We start from the raw sequence: 14216 nt of genomic DNA, 5'->3' as shown, positions 1-14216 counted from the left end.
GCGCCCTCTGCAGGCGGTGGAAGGCAGTGCAGGACTGTTTGAGCTCACCCTTCAGTGGAAGGTCCTGCTCCCTCCTGGGGTCCAGCTGATGCCATTTCATTCCGGAAATTCAAGCTGCATGGAGCCCAATACCCCCCAACATCCCCCCAAATAGCTAAGGAACAATGAATAGGAAACAATGTGGAATTACAACAGTCCTTGACACAAACAGTGGCACTGAACATGGCCCTGATGCAGACCCACACTGTGACCTCAATTTGGTCTCAAGCCTGGACCCTACCCTAATCCAAGACCCTAACCCTAGCCTCCAACCCAAACAATGTTCACAAGAATCAAAAGGTAGAAACTGCACATATCCATCAATGGCAAGTGCATAAGCAAAGTGTGGTGAAGGGTATGAATTTGGGTTCAGGTTCAGGTTTTAGTCAGAATTGTAGATCAGGCTTTGGATTTAGTGTTAGGGTGAGGATTTAGAGTGAAGGACAAGGGAACAGAGTTATAGTTTAGGGCTTTAAGTATATGATTTAGGCTTTAAGACTCAGGGGTATGGGATAAAGTTCAAGGTCAATTTGGGGTTTGGCTTCATGCTCAGATTTGGGTTCAGGGTTCATGACTTGGAGGTCTGGTTTAGGGTTTGGGTTCGTGGTTCAGGGCTTGGATCCAGGGCTCAGGTACAGGCTTTGGGTTCCATTTCAGGTTTGGGATTCAGGGTTCTAGTTTGGGCTTTAAGGTCAGCTTAGGTTTCAGCGTTGTAAGGGGTTAAGGTTAGGTTTAGGGATGACACATTTTCTTCGGTTGTCATCATGGACAAAAAAAATTCTATCTGAAGTTTCTAAGTCAGAAATATATTTCATCTGGGGGCGCCTGGGTGGCTCCGCGTGTTAAGCCTCTGCCTTGGGCTCAGGTCATGATCTCAGGGTCCTGGGATCCAGCCCTTCATCAGGCTCTCTGCTTGGCGGGGAGCCTGCTTCCCCATCTTTCTCTCTGCCTTCCTCTCTGCCTACTTGTGATCTCTGTCTGTCAAATAAATAGAATTAGTAAAAGCTATTATATGATCTTTTACAAACCATTTCCTATCTTTGCATTCTCATGTGCCTAGACAGACACGGATTATTTAAAACCCTGAAGAGAGTGCTCTTGCATTTAAATTGCCTGTAACCTTCGTGTAATAGATTTATGATTGATGATAGATGTAGTTAAAATATAACTACTTAAAATATTTACTCTCAGTAAACGATTTCAACCTATGCTCATTTAAGTAACTTGGTGTGAAAGACCCGCGGATCCCCTTACCCAAGAATCCAACACTGCCACTGGATGCAAACAGCAAGAGGTTTATTGTCACACAGGTACCGGCGGGTGGTCGGCAGCTCCAGCTAACGGAGCACACCAGGCTGGGGTAGTGCAGGATTTTTATAGACAGGTACAAACAAGTTTCGGGTGGGGCTGAGCTGATTGGTTGACAGTTTGAACAGGCATACTTGGCGTCAGTGAATTGAGTCAGGGGACAGCGCGCGAAAGCAGACAAAGCAATCTTACAGAAGCAGAACTGGCCGATTAGCCCACGCATGCGAATGAAAGCACTATCAGGATATTGAAGGCCTGGTTACTATCAAGCCAAGGCCACATTCCCTCTAATGAGGCACTAACATAAAGACAATTGGGAGTCTCCTGGTGGAATGTTACATTCCTGCTATCAAATGTCCTTGTTAGTGAGATTTAGGTCTTAAAAGAAATTTAACTTTATTTACTTTTCCTTCTACCTCCATCTCCTTCGGTTTTTTATGGAGGGGAGGGTGACGTTAGGGCTTGAGAAACTGAGTTATGTGTCTTTGGAAATTGAGCTATTGATAAGGCTACTTCTTTGTTGTAAATCTCAAGGACATTTGTAAACCAAGAGAGACTCCTGCCTTGCAGGACTGTGATCTCTGCAAGATAACCATTTGCTCTTCTTGTAGGGCAGTCAGGGGTGCCTGTGAAATGTCACACATGTTACCAAGGGGAGTGGGTGAAGGGGGGGGGTGCAAGGCGCCAGCTTTCGCTTTGTCCTCAGCCAGCCTCCCGCTCCTTAGAGTTGAGGGTTTAAGCAATTTTTCATTTCTTAGCAAAGCATTAGAAGCATTATTATACAGAAGCCAGAAACAGCCGGGTTAAACACAGATTTTCGCTATTCGTTATCCTGTTATGCTGCTTGCTGACTCCCTTATCTATCGTCAGCTAGCTACAGTTTCTCAGTTAGCATAAGCTGGTCATAAAAAGAATGTTAAAACTTATAGGCTATAGTATAATTCTGACCTGGGGTCCTTCATTCCCCCCTTTTTCTTTAACATGGATATAATCTTATATCCATCTGTTTTGTTCTTCAATTGAGTCCTTTTGGGACTCTACTTGTTTAAGTAGTTGGTATTGCTGAGTCAAGACCATAGTCTGAACAACAGACAGGCGATCTTTAATGAATTGTACTAACCTGTTTAAGACACAAGGACCAAAAGTTAGAGTTAATAACAGAATGATGAGAGGGCCCCTTATAGATGACAACAAAGTAGTAAGCCAAGGCGATCTGTTGAACCAGTTTTCGAACTATCCCTGCTGGGACTGAAAATCCCTTTTTCTTTGAGCAAGTCTTTCTCTGAGTTTATCCATAGTTTCTCTGACTACTCCAGTTTGATCTGCATAAAAGCAACATTCTTTTTTAAGGCGGTCAGGGGTGCCTGTGCCTGTGGAATGTCACATATATTACCAAGGGGAGTGGGTGGAGAGGGAGTGCAAGGCATCAGCCCCTTCTCCATCCTCAGCCAGCCTCCTGCTTCCTCATCATTTCCCCCTGAACAATTTTGACTCTTAAATCTTTAAGGTGGTTGAAGGTGGAAGGTCTCATCTTCTGTAACTTCTTCCTGCTGAATAGGGGCGTAGAGCTGTCCCTACCTACTGGGGTCAATATTGATCAGTGGAGGAATGTATAGGGGAGTTACGAAAGGCGGAGGCAGCCGAATCCAGCGCTGACAGTGAAGGAGTGTCTTTGCGCGTGGTAAGGATCATCTGTCGTGGTGAAGTCATTGCAGCAATGGAGTCTCGGCGCCAAGTAGAGAAACACTGAACAGAGCAACATATTAAGGTTAATGAGGTGATAAAAATGAGAAGCCCGAGAAGGAGATTTGGCCAGAGTCCTCCTTCAAACCAGGAACTTAACCAATCACTGAAAGAGAGAGAGAGAGACCTTGTAGAGCCTTAATCTGGGCATTCATATCCTTTATTAGTCCTGTGAAATTTTTGTGATAGTCTGGGATGTACACACAACATTCTGTCTTGATAATTGCACATGTGCCATCCTGGGCTGCTGTCAGTACATCTAAGGCCATCCTATTTTGTAGGACTGCCTTGCATATCTGTGACACTTCGGTATTAAGCTGGGAGATGCCATTTAGTGAATCATTGAGTGCCTTTGTAGTATATTTATTAAGGGCTTCTACATGCCACATGACATAATGTGCCCATGAATTCAGGCAAATCCTAAAGTACAGCGTCCTATCCACCCTGGAGGAAGCCAGGGCCACAGGTTGGTTCCACATATCCAGTGGGTTCCGTTTGGAGCTGGCCATCTAATGCCAGGTCACCTTACCCAATCAGTAGCAAACCAGTCAGTAGCCTGGAGTACTATTACTTGGGAACACATTTCTAGTGAGCCATCCTAGACATCGTGTGTTATTTGCCCGAGTACCAATCGTATGATTCCTTTGTTCCCAGCATAAAACTGCCTTCTGACTGAGCTGTCCAATCGTGGGTGTAAGCCACAGATATGTATCTCAGATTTGATATATGCCATCTTCAGTATAGCGATAAGGAGGGTTTTGTAACTTAGGCCCATATTTGATTGGGGAGTTATGGCTTGATAGCATCCCCTTTCCTTCCAAATAGCTCCCTGGGCATATTTGGAGTCAGTATAAATGTTAATTCTTAGGCTTTGACAATTTGGCTACTAAGACAAATCTGGATCTGATGTGACATCATTACAGTCAGGGACTGTCCCATAGTGAGCTTTGAGGCTCCTTTTATGAGGGCTGTTTTATGCTTAGCTAAAGCATCTGTTTGCAATCGCACCTCAACAGAGGTGGCCTCTAGGATAAATATGACTAAGGGATGAAACCAATAAGACGACCTCTGAGTGGTCCAACCTTAACAATATCCTGATTACAGAGGATCATTGTCAAGTGGGAGAAAACTTGTCAAGAGATAAGGAGAGTTCCCCATGCATCATCCAATCCAATCATAAAGAAAGTGGGGTCATCCATTGTCTCCACAAGTCCATAGTTAATCCTATGGAGTGCAATAGGCTGGCTTTTAGGCAATTTCATTATCCCAGCCACACATAAGGTGTTAGTTAAGTTATACAATTGTAGGGGAATCAATCCCATTTTTCAGTTGTTTAATCATGTGCCGTGGGGTCTGCGAATATCCCCACAAAACAGTAAGATCAACTAAAGAAGCTATTGTACAACTTCTCTGAAGTTTACCTCAAATTGTTTAGCTTAGGTAAACATTTAAAGACAATCAAATCTAGAATTTAACATCCATAAAGGTGTGTTACTAAAACAATTTTTTTTCTCTAAAATAACCCTCATTTACAGAGATAGCCAAATCAGGACTAATTCACTTGTGAAACAAGTCCAGTTTTAACAAACTTGGCCCATTATTTACATAAGCTCAGCAAGAACAGTTGAGTGTGATCATATAGATCTTTTAGAATCTGCTTTGCTGGAACTTCTTATAAGGAATCTCTAGGTTGAACTTTTAGTAGCCTCTCCGGGCCAGAAGCCAAGCTCTGTACTTGCCATCAGGCATGCCTGCAATACCTGTTGATTTGTGCGAGTTCCTCTTCTGAGTGTCTGCACCTACCAAGGAGTGACACCCTTTACTCACCTGGTGAGGCTGCTGGGAACTCTGTAAGCAAGGTATCAGGCCAACAGTCAGTCCCAAGGGGCTTTATGGCTCCAGGTTTCATAAAGTCAACCTTAGTTCCTTTAAACTGTCTGGTCATATCTGAGTCTTTTCAAATATGACATCCCAGTCAAAGCCTTGGTAAAATAACCAGTTCTCAATGGTGTCCTGTTAAAGGAGAACAGATTCTTATTGAACTTATGCAAATGACTGATTGCCATGGAAGAAAGAATACTTACTGAGACCTTTTGGTTTCAGAGGGTTCAGATAGAGAGAAAAGCTTGAATGCTTTGAGCACTTTTACAAATGAGCACTTTTACATCTCTATAAGCTACAGATAACTAGGAGGGAGTATCCCTAGTCTGGAAGAGCAAACATTAAAGAGAACCAACAAAGTTTAAAGTTAAGATAAAGCATTAAGAGACACAACACTATAATCTTTTAGTTCATTTAGTCCCATGTTACTAATTCTGGTGAATTCGGCTTTAGTCAGTTCTGGAAATTCTTACCCATTTCAGTTTTGGGATTTTCAAGCATATCAAATATCTGTATTTGTCCTGAAAGTCCTTTATAGGAATATCCTTGAAGATAAAACTCATTTTACCAGAGAATTAAAACAATTATAAATGACAAAAACTCAGAATGGATATGGTTAGAGCTAAAGAGACACAGGAGTTTACAATTTAGCTGCAAGAAAATCAGGTTACAATTTCTGTGACATATAACATTCCCATAATTACAATATCAAGCGATGATCTCTCAAAACATTAAAACTTTAGGAAATGCATAGAATCTCTAGAATAGTTATAGCATTTTCCCAAATGTAACCCAAGGTTTATCATTGGTTTAAATCTTGTCAACAATTGCTAAAACCTTAGAAAGTTTAAAAACACATGCCTAAATATAATTAGGGATGTTAAACACCTGATAAAACAAAACATAGGAACTGAATTTTTCAGGCAGGCAAAGAGAAAACCATTTACACTTTTTAACAGATCAATTAGCTAAGAAAACTTTGCCCCTTTTAAACAGAAAGAAAACCAGTTTTTTATACCAGTGTCTTTCCCTTTTTTTAATTTTATTTCTAAGTGTGCAGTCTTAAGATAGGAGTTTTCTGGGTTTCCCTCCTATCATGAATGATGTCGCAGACAAGGGAGGGGGGGGATCTTTCCCCTGCTGTCCTGTTTGCATCCCTCACGGGAATTTAGGAGCGTCTTAGCTAAGGCTTGTCCGCATAAACCCCGGACCAGGCTACTCCGTGGAGTAGATGACCGTTATGCCATATGACGTCCCGCGAGACTCAAGGTGCAGCCCCCTCAGACTCCATAGCCAAAGTGGTGGAGCCATACAGACACATTCACACAGTCAGGCACTCTTCAGATTCAAACAGGTTGGATACCCTCCCCTTTTGGGCATCTCAGGCTAATGGGAGGTGATCAGTCTCCCCTTTCACTCTTTACAGATTAGAGTGAGTTTCTATGGTTACAGGCAAAGGAGGATGGTAACAGGGTGTTTTCGCAGTCCCTCAAGGTTGGGCTGCTTCCTTAATCTCTCAAGGCCAAATGGCCCTTCTACTTGGAAGTATAATCTATGTGGAGGCATGTCAGGAGAGTGCTAAATCACCTTGGAGGCTGTTTTTCTTTCTTTTTTAGTCTGTCCTGACCATATCTAAAATTTCTTTTGTGAAGATTTCCGTTCACAAACCTTCTACAACTTTCCTTTGCATTCAGGTTTTGTCCCAAGCCATTTCCTTCCAAACAACCATCTCATTTAGGACAAAATTACCTTCCTTAAATTTTTCTTACATATCTCCTACTTTCCTACATACAGAGTTTCCTTTTATTTCCATCAGTCTTAGTTACACTAAGCAGAACCTTGTATTCTTAGAAACACCTTTAGTTATTAACCAATTGTGAACTGTTACAACAGAATTCTTCAGGTGACAAATTTATGAATCAGTTAAGTGGCAAACAAGTTTACCAACAGATTTAAATACTCTTAGTTTCTTTGCAGTAAGAAGTCAAAAGCACAAACCTACATTCAGTAATTAATGACAGCATTTTATCCTGTTTGGTTAAGACCTAGATGTCCACAATTTAATTCCATTTGTCATCCAAGCAAAACTTTAAAACTTTCAGGTTACCAAAGACTTTGAAAGCTATTTCAGCAATTACCCATTAGAACTTTGAGACAAACAATTAACCATCAGTTTAGTTATTTTTTTGCTAACAAATTTTAATAAATAACATGAGCTTATTTGACCTTCAGTAAACTTCGAAGTTTCACATTTACTGCTGATAACTTAAAAGACAGGTCTTAATTAAACCAACAAACTCAACTTAGTTCCAACTCTGATTTACGTTCCACCTGGACCCACTCCACTTTGAATGTTTACCTGAGACGTGCGTGGGAAGATCTGGAGTGGGGGTGTTCTTCTTGCTCCTTGACAGTGAAGAGAGAAGGAGCCATGGTGCATGATCTAGAGGCTAGTCATGCAGGCTGCACGCACGCTGGTGCACAGAAACAGGAGAAGGGGGAAACAGAAGAAACAAAGTGCTGCCAGGAGGCAGAGAAAGGATTCCCGGTTTTGGAGCTCCTAAGCCCCAACATAGGAGCAGACAACATGCTTTCCCACCAGCAAGGGGGGAGGGGTAAAGCAGTCTAAGTCAGGCCAGAGAACACAGGGAAACTTCCCCGAAACAAAGAGAGTTTCGGCAGCTGCTTGGGAATATTCCTTATAGTCTCTGTCTCGAGTTAGACCAACCCCAGTTGGCTCCAGTAATAGCCATTAACACGGGAAGTGAATGAGGGAGAAGCCCCATTTTAGAATCAAAGAAAACACCAAGGACAACGAGTAGAACACACAAAACAATTAACAAAAAGGTCGCTGCGCGGTTTCGGTATACTACCGAAAGAATGGTTTCCACCAGCCCAGGGAGCCTCGAGATCTCCCTGCGGTGGACAGACTCCGTCCAGAGCCGAGGCACCTCTGGAACGGACAGACGGATATAACCCTCGGACAGATGAGGGGCCCCAAAAAATTGGGCCCCTCGACACCCTGGAGCGTCCCCCAGGGTTGGCAGGGGAGAAGTCCGAGCTCGTCAGCTCCTTCTCAAGCTGCCTACAGAATACAGACCAACAACGCACGCTGTTGTACAATCCTATGCTACCGAAGCATAGGCAAAACAGAGGCCTACAAACGAGAACACGAGACTGGATACAAACAAGAACATGAGACAGGAGACAAGAATACTGGCCAGCTTACCTCCCGGTGGGAGTCAGTTGGATCCGTGGGCAGGAGTCCGATGATCTCGGTGGGACCTCCAAATGAAAGACCCGCGGATCCCCTTACCCAAGAATCCAACACTGCCACTGGATGCAAACAGCAAGAGGTTTATTGTCACACAGGTACCGGCGGGTGGTCGGCAGCTCCAGCTAACCGAGCACACCCGGCTGGGGTAGTGCAGGATTTTTATAGACAGGTACAAACAAGTTTCGGGTGGGGCTGAGCTGATTGGTTGACAGTTTGAACAGGCATACTTGGCGTCAGTGAATTGGGTCAGGGGACAGCGCGCGAAAGCAGACAAAGCAATCTTACAGAAGCAGAACTGGCCGATTAGCCCACGCATGCGAATGAAAGCACTATCAGGATATTGAAGGCCTGGTTACTATCAAGCCAAGGCCACATTCCCTCTAATGAGGCACTAACATAAAGACAATTGGGAGTCTCCTGGTGGAATGTTACATTCCTGCTATCAAATGTCCTTGTTAGTGAGATTTAGGTCTTAAAAGAAATTTAACTTTATTTACTTTTCCTTCTACCTCCATCTCCTTCGGTTTTTTATGGAGGGGAGGGTGACGTTAGGGCTTGAGAAACTGAGTTATGTGTCTTTGGAAATTGAGCTATTGATAAGGCTACTTCTTTGTTGTAAATCTCAAGGACATTTGTAAACCAAGAGAGACTCCTGCCTTGCAGGACTGTGATCTCTGCAAGATAACCATTTGCTCTTCTTGTAGGGCAGTCAGGGGTGCCTGTGAAATGTCACACATGTTACCAAGGGGAGTGGGTGAAGGGGGGGGGTGCAAGGCGCCAGCTTTCGCTTTGTCCTCAGCCAGCCTCCCGCTCCTTAGAGTTGAGGGTTTAAGCAATTTTTCATTTCTTAGCAAAGCATTAGAAGCATTATTATACAGAAGCCAGAAACAGCCGGGTTAAACACAGATTTTCGCTATTCGTTATCCTGTTATGCTGCTTGCTGACTCCCTTATCTATCGTCAGCTAGCTACAGTTTCTCAGTTAGCATAAGCTGGTCATAAAAAGAATGTTAAAACTTATAGGCTATAGTATAATTCTGACCTGGGGTCCTTCATTCCCCCCTTTTTCTTTAACATGGATATAATCTTATATCCATCTGTTTTGTTCTTCAATTGAGTCCTTTTGGGACTCTACTTGTTTAAGTAGTTGGTATTGCTGAGTCAAGACCATAGTCTGAACAACAGACAGGCGATCTTTAATGAATTGTACTAACCTGTTTAAGACACAAGGACCAAAAGTTAGAGTTAATAACAGAATGATGAGAGGGCCCCTTATAGATGACAACAAAGTAGTAAGCCAAGGCGATCTGTTGAACCAGTTTTCGAACTATCCCTGCTGGGACTGAAAATCCCTTTTTCTTTGAGCAAGTCTTTCTCTGAGTTTATCCATAGTTTCTCTGACTACTCCAGTTTGATCTGCATAAAAGCAACATTCTTTTTTAAGGCGGTCAGGGGTGCCTGTGCCTGTGGAATGTCACATATTACCAAGGGGAGTGGGTGGAGAGGGAGTGCAAGGCATCAGCCCCTTCTCCATCCTCAGCCAGCCTCCTGCTTCCTCATCAGGTGCATAATCCCTTTTCTATTAAACCATAGTGCAAGGACCAATGCCGCGTTTCCTAGAGAACCCCAAGCTATTTTTCTAGAATGGCCGTATGCCTATATATCAGGCGACCTGTTTTCACTCCCTTTGTGGAGCACCTACCCTGGAGGTCATGTAATAAACAATGACCAAAGAAACAAACAAAAAACCCAAACATCCAGGTCGAAGTGCCATCCCTGCCTGGAGAAGAGGAGACTGCTCAGACAGATCTGGGGCAGGCATTTCAGCCCAGGCCTGTGCTGGGGAAGCTGGTTCATGGCTTTGGGAGCAATCTGGAAGCCAGCAAACTGACCCAAGAGTGCAGCCCGCATTTAGGACTGATGATCTTTTTACAGCCAGGCCAGGCAAGGACACCCGCTCAGGGAGCCAGGCTAGGAGGCTGCCCAGAGCTGGCGCTGGCAATGCTCACAGCCTGCCTGGGCTTCGCCCCGCACCCTAGCCAGGGCCCGGGCCTCAGGAGGGTGGGGTCGGGGCGGCGCAGAGAAGGGGCTTTGCTAATTTCCAAAGCAGGAAGTGAGCTCACGGAGGACTCAGGAGGGAGGGGGGCGAAGGCGGGGGCGGGGCGGGAGTGGCCTGGAGAAGGGGCTTTGCTAATTCCCGAGGCGGGAAGTGAGCTCTTGGAGGATGCAGAGGAGAGTCTGGGAGGAGGTGGAGGGGCTGGCGGAGGAGGGGCGGGCAGCGCCAGGGTGCTGTGCTGAGGCCCAGTCGGGACTGCAGGACCCACAGGACTCGCAGCCCGTGCGCTAAAGCGCTCCAGCCTAGCACCCGAGGCCGCGCTGTCCCGTTCCAGCCGCCTGCTGCCCCTCCCTGCCCCATGGCTTCTCTGGACGACCCTCTGCTCACAGGTAAAGAGACAGGGCGCCGGGCCCTCACCTGGAGCAGAAAACCCAGGCGACGAGCAGGAGCCTGGCAGGGAGGGGTGTCGTGTCCCAGCCTCCCGCGAACCCCAGGGCACCGGGAACACCCCAGACGCCGCGCTGCACCCCGACCGCCAGTGGTCGGGCCGGGGACAGCGCCGCACAAGGTAACACCCCCACCCCGCCCGCTGCCAGCGGGCAGGCTAGCCCCCATCTTTCAGCATGCCCTTGTCAGTGCCTCCTGCCATTCCCAGAGAATCCAGAACCCAGAGAGTGAGGACTTGGGTGCTTTCTAGTGACAGATTCAAGGCAATTCTTCGACTTTGGGACTTCAGAGTTAACATAGTTTTCATTTGTGATTATTATTATTGGGTGGGGGCCATAGCTTTTCTTTTGACCTATGGTTGTTTTCACTCCCGGTTCTGAAGAAGCCCCTAAATCCTAACCCTGTTGAGGACTCCGAAAGCTCTCACAGCAGCAGTGCTGGGGGACAGTGTGGACACATGGTTTGGTTTCTCCTCTGGCCTGATTCTGTGGCAGCCCCGCTCTGTCCTCCTCACTTCACAGCAATATCTGAACAAGTGGAGAAGGGACCAGGGGGTCAGGAATGTGGCCACGGAAGAGTGACTTCTCTGGAGTGTGGCTGAGCTAGCAAGTGAGCATGTTAGTCCAGCTCTGCCTGCAGTGGGGATGTAGCTGAACAGGGGCCAGGGAAGGGGAGGTGGTGCAGAGAGCGGGGACAAAGGGACCAAGGAGGAGATTCAGATGAAGGGAAGTAATGGGGAGGAAGGAGAAGAAACTCTAGAAGACAGGCATGTAGAAAGGAAAAGGGATGAAGTGGGCATTGGGAAAGGGCACCACCAGGGAAGGTGAGAGGGGAAGGGTAGAGGGAGGAAGAGAGGAAAGGGGAAAGGGGGAAGGGAGGAGTCAGCATGCCAGGGCTCCCCCTGCATCTGAAGAAGAGGTGGCTGGTCCAGCTTGTCAAACAGGGTGCTCACTCTTTGGTCCCAGTTTCTGCTCCCAGTGCTACTGGGCTTTGCAAGGAAGGCAGGCTGTCCTCTGGGACCTACTGGAGCCCACTGGAGCCCACAGGAGGGTGGGAGAGGTAAGATGCCACCGGGACCTGTCCTGAGCTGCTCCCAGCCACCAGCCTCACCACATGGTGCAAGAGGGACCCCAGAACAAAGGAAGGACACAGGCCTGCATGTCTGCAGGTGGCCCTGGGCACTTAGTTCATCGCAGTGAACCACACCGCATCCTCAACCCAGGCTTTCAAAGACTCCTTCTTAGTTCCTGGCTTTCATGTCTGTAGGAACATGAGCCAGATCTAACTCATCTCCGACAGACAATTCTGACTCACCCCGTGTCAGATTTTTATGAGTGGCTGTGATAGAGTAAGATAGCAATGCTCCAACAAACGGACTGTTTCCTCCCACTTGACCTCAAAAGTCTTATACATTTTCTTAGCGAAAACATCTTGTCTCCTTCCATTAAGCTCATAACGTGGCCTAATAGTATACATGTGCCTTCGTTAGATGCGAAGCGATACAGAGGTCCTTTTTTTTTTTTTTTAAATTTTACAAGGTAAAGTCAGTGAACACATCCAACTTGACGAATACGTCTCTAAAATGTCAGTCCAGGCAAAGCTTTTTCTGCCTACAGTTTGGAGCCTAAGTGGTGATGTTTTTAAAATGCTTTCAGTCCCTCAGTGAGGCTCTTAGAAGCTAGCCAGGGCTTACTACCTGCCAGGCACTGTGTCAGGTGTTGGAGCTAAAGGGAAGGAGAGCTTGGAGGCTGGCTGGGGAGGGACATCCATGACACAACCACAGCTAGAAACGGAGGCCAGTGCTAGAAACGAGAGAGCAGGCTGCATGGAGAGTGTGTACCATGGGGCTTGTGAGCTCAGGAATAAGTGGGAGTAACTGGAGTGGGGAGATGGGGGAGAGGAAGAGGGTCTTCCCATCAATGGGAATCACCGGTGCTTGGAGGCAGGCGCCATGAGGGGTCTCCACAGGAAGAGGGAGGCAGTGTGGTTGAAGGGCAGAGAGATGGGGCAGATCAGGCATCAGTCTGTTGGAGGGGTATGAAGAGACTGATGGGAGGATTATGAGTGCCTTTGGAGGACTGGGAATTTGTTAGAAGATCAGTGCAGATTTCTATGGAGAGAAATGCCAGGAACTGATAGGTCTTTGAAAGGTCACTCTGGCTGCCTTTTGGCAAAGAGGTTGGTAAAAGGCACTTGCAGGTGTGAACACACCAGGTGGGAGGTGAGTGCAGGAAATCAGGTGAGGGAGCATGGGAACTTGGTCCGGGGGTATATAAGGGAGAATAGCCTTTAAGGAGTTCCACAAATTGGCACCAGTTGTGGCTTCATTACAGAACTGGAAGGGGGAGGTGGGTGTGTCCTGGAAGCTACAGAAATTACATGAGAAAGGGACGATTTTTTAGATCTTTTTTTCAACTAGAGGAACTCTCATCTTATTGATAGAATTCCAGAGTGGGAACCGATGGACATGAGGACATCTTTGAAATGTCTGAATATGTTCTTTGACATCTTTGCAAGTGACTAGGAGACCTTGACCTTAGGAGGCCTCAGCCCTCTTTGTAGCCAAAAAGATTTCACCTACAGATTTGGGTTCTCCCTTTTAAGTCAAGGAGACAGTCCTTCCAAAGGACACCTCCTATCATTTTACCTTCTCATCATACCTCATGTGCTGGGATCTCCATGACCCTCTGTTCCAGGTTGTGAGTATCCACTTGGGCCGGTCTGGTCTTACCAAGAACACCACCACAGGAAATCTAGAGCCTGTAGTGCTATTAATAACATCATCTAAGACTGTATTTGCTGCCCTCATTGCCTCTTCCCACCATGACTCACTGAAGCTTTTTACACATTGTATCCATTAAGCTATAGTTCCCAAAGCTCATCTTCTCTAGTTCCATTAATTTTTAGGGGACCAGGCAAAACTTAAACTTGTCACCCTTAATTGGATCTCTGTGCCCCCACAATCTCTTTGAATGCCTTTCACCATGATCCTTGAATGAGATCTGAGACCACTGCTGGTACCTAACACTTCTTGGCACCTTGTCTGTTAGGTTCTTGGAAGAGGAGGTGGCTATGGAGGTGAATGGGGATGGGAGTGGGAGGATTTCTCCCTTCACTTCCCTTTTTGGTTTTTCAAATAATGGGTTTTGAGGGGGAGTGAAAGGTTAACCAGACCATTTATTTTCCATCTCCCATCCATAAAATGTTTACCACTCCCCACCGGAAGAATTTAGACCTTTCGTTTGAATCTCCAGGAAAATCTCCCAAACCCAGACCACCACCATGTGGATTCAGCCATCTTCTGATTCACCTCCAGATTGTCTCCTCCTAACTGCTCAAGCCACAGGTTAAGGGCGAAATGTTCAATGCCCAAGCAATTAAGTGGGGAACACGATTATCTAAGCAATTGCATGTAGCTCTGTATCTGCATACAGGGGGTCTCTCCCAAGCCTTTCCAACCTCAGCA

The 14216-nt window shown here is 46.1% G+C and overlaps 1 long non-coding RNA gene across 1 annotated transcript; it reads right to left on the bottom strand.

Annotated features, from left to right (window-relative positions):
- Positions 1-1317: 1317 nt before the first annotated feature.
- On the bottom strand, positions 1318-9719 carry LOC131808280 (uncharacterized). Its single transcript, XR_009344764.1, has 3 exons — positions 7331-9719; positions 4918-5103; positions 1318-3093 (listed from the first exon to the last, which is right to left on the bottom strand). It is a non-coding gene; the product is annotated as an uncharacterized LOC131808280 (long non-coding RNA).
- Between the last annotated feature and the right edge of the window lie 4497 nt (positions 9720-14216).

Source organism: Mustela lutreola, chromosome 9 (genome assembly GCF_030435805.1).
Source record: "Mustela lutreola isolate mMusLut2 chromosome 9, mMusLut2.pri, whole genome shotgun sequence".
In the NCBI taxonomy this organism is placed as follows: Eukaryota; Metazoa; Chordata; class Mammalia; order Carnivora; family Mustelidae; genus Mustela; species Mustela lutreola.
Note: the sequence above shows the minus strand (reverse complement) of the source record. Positions and strands in the feature narration are given on the sequence as shown.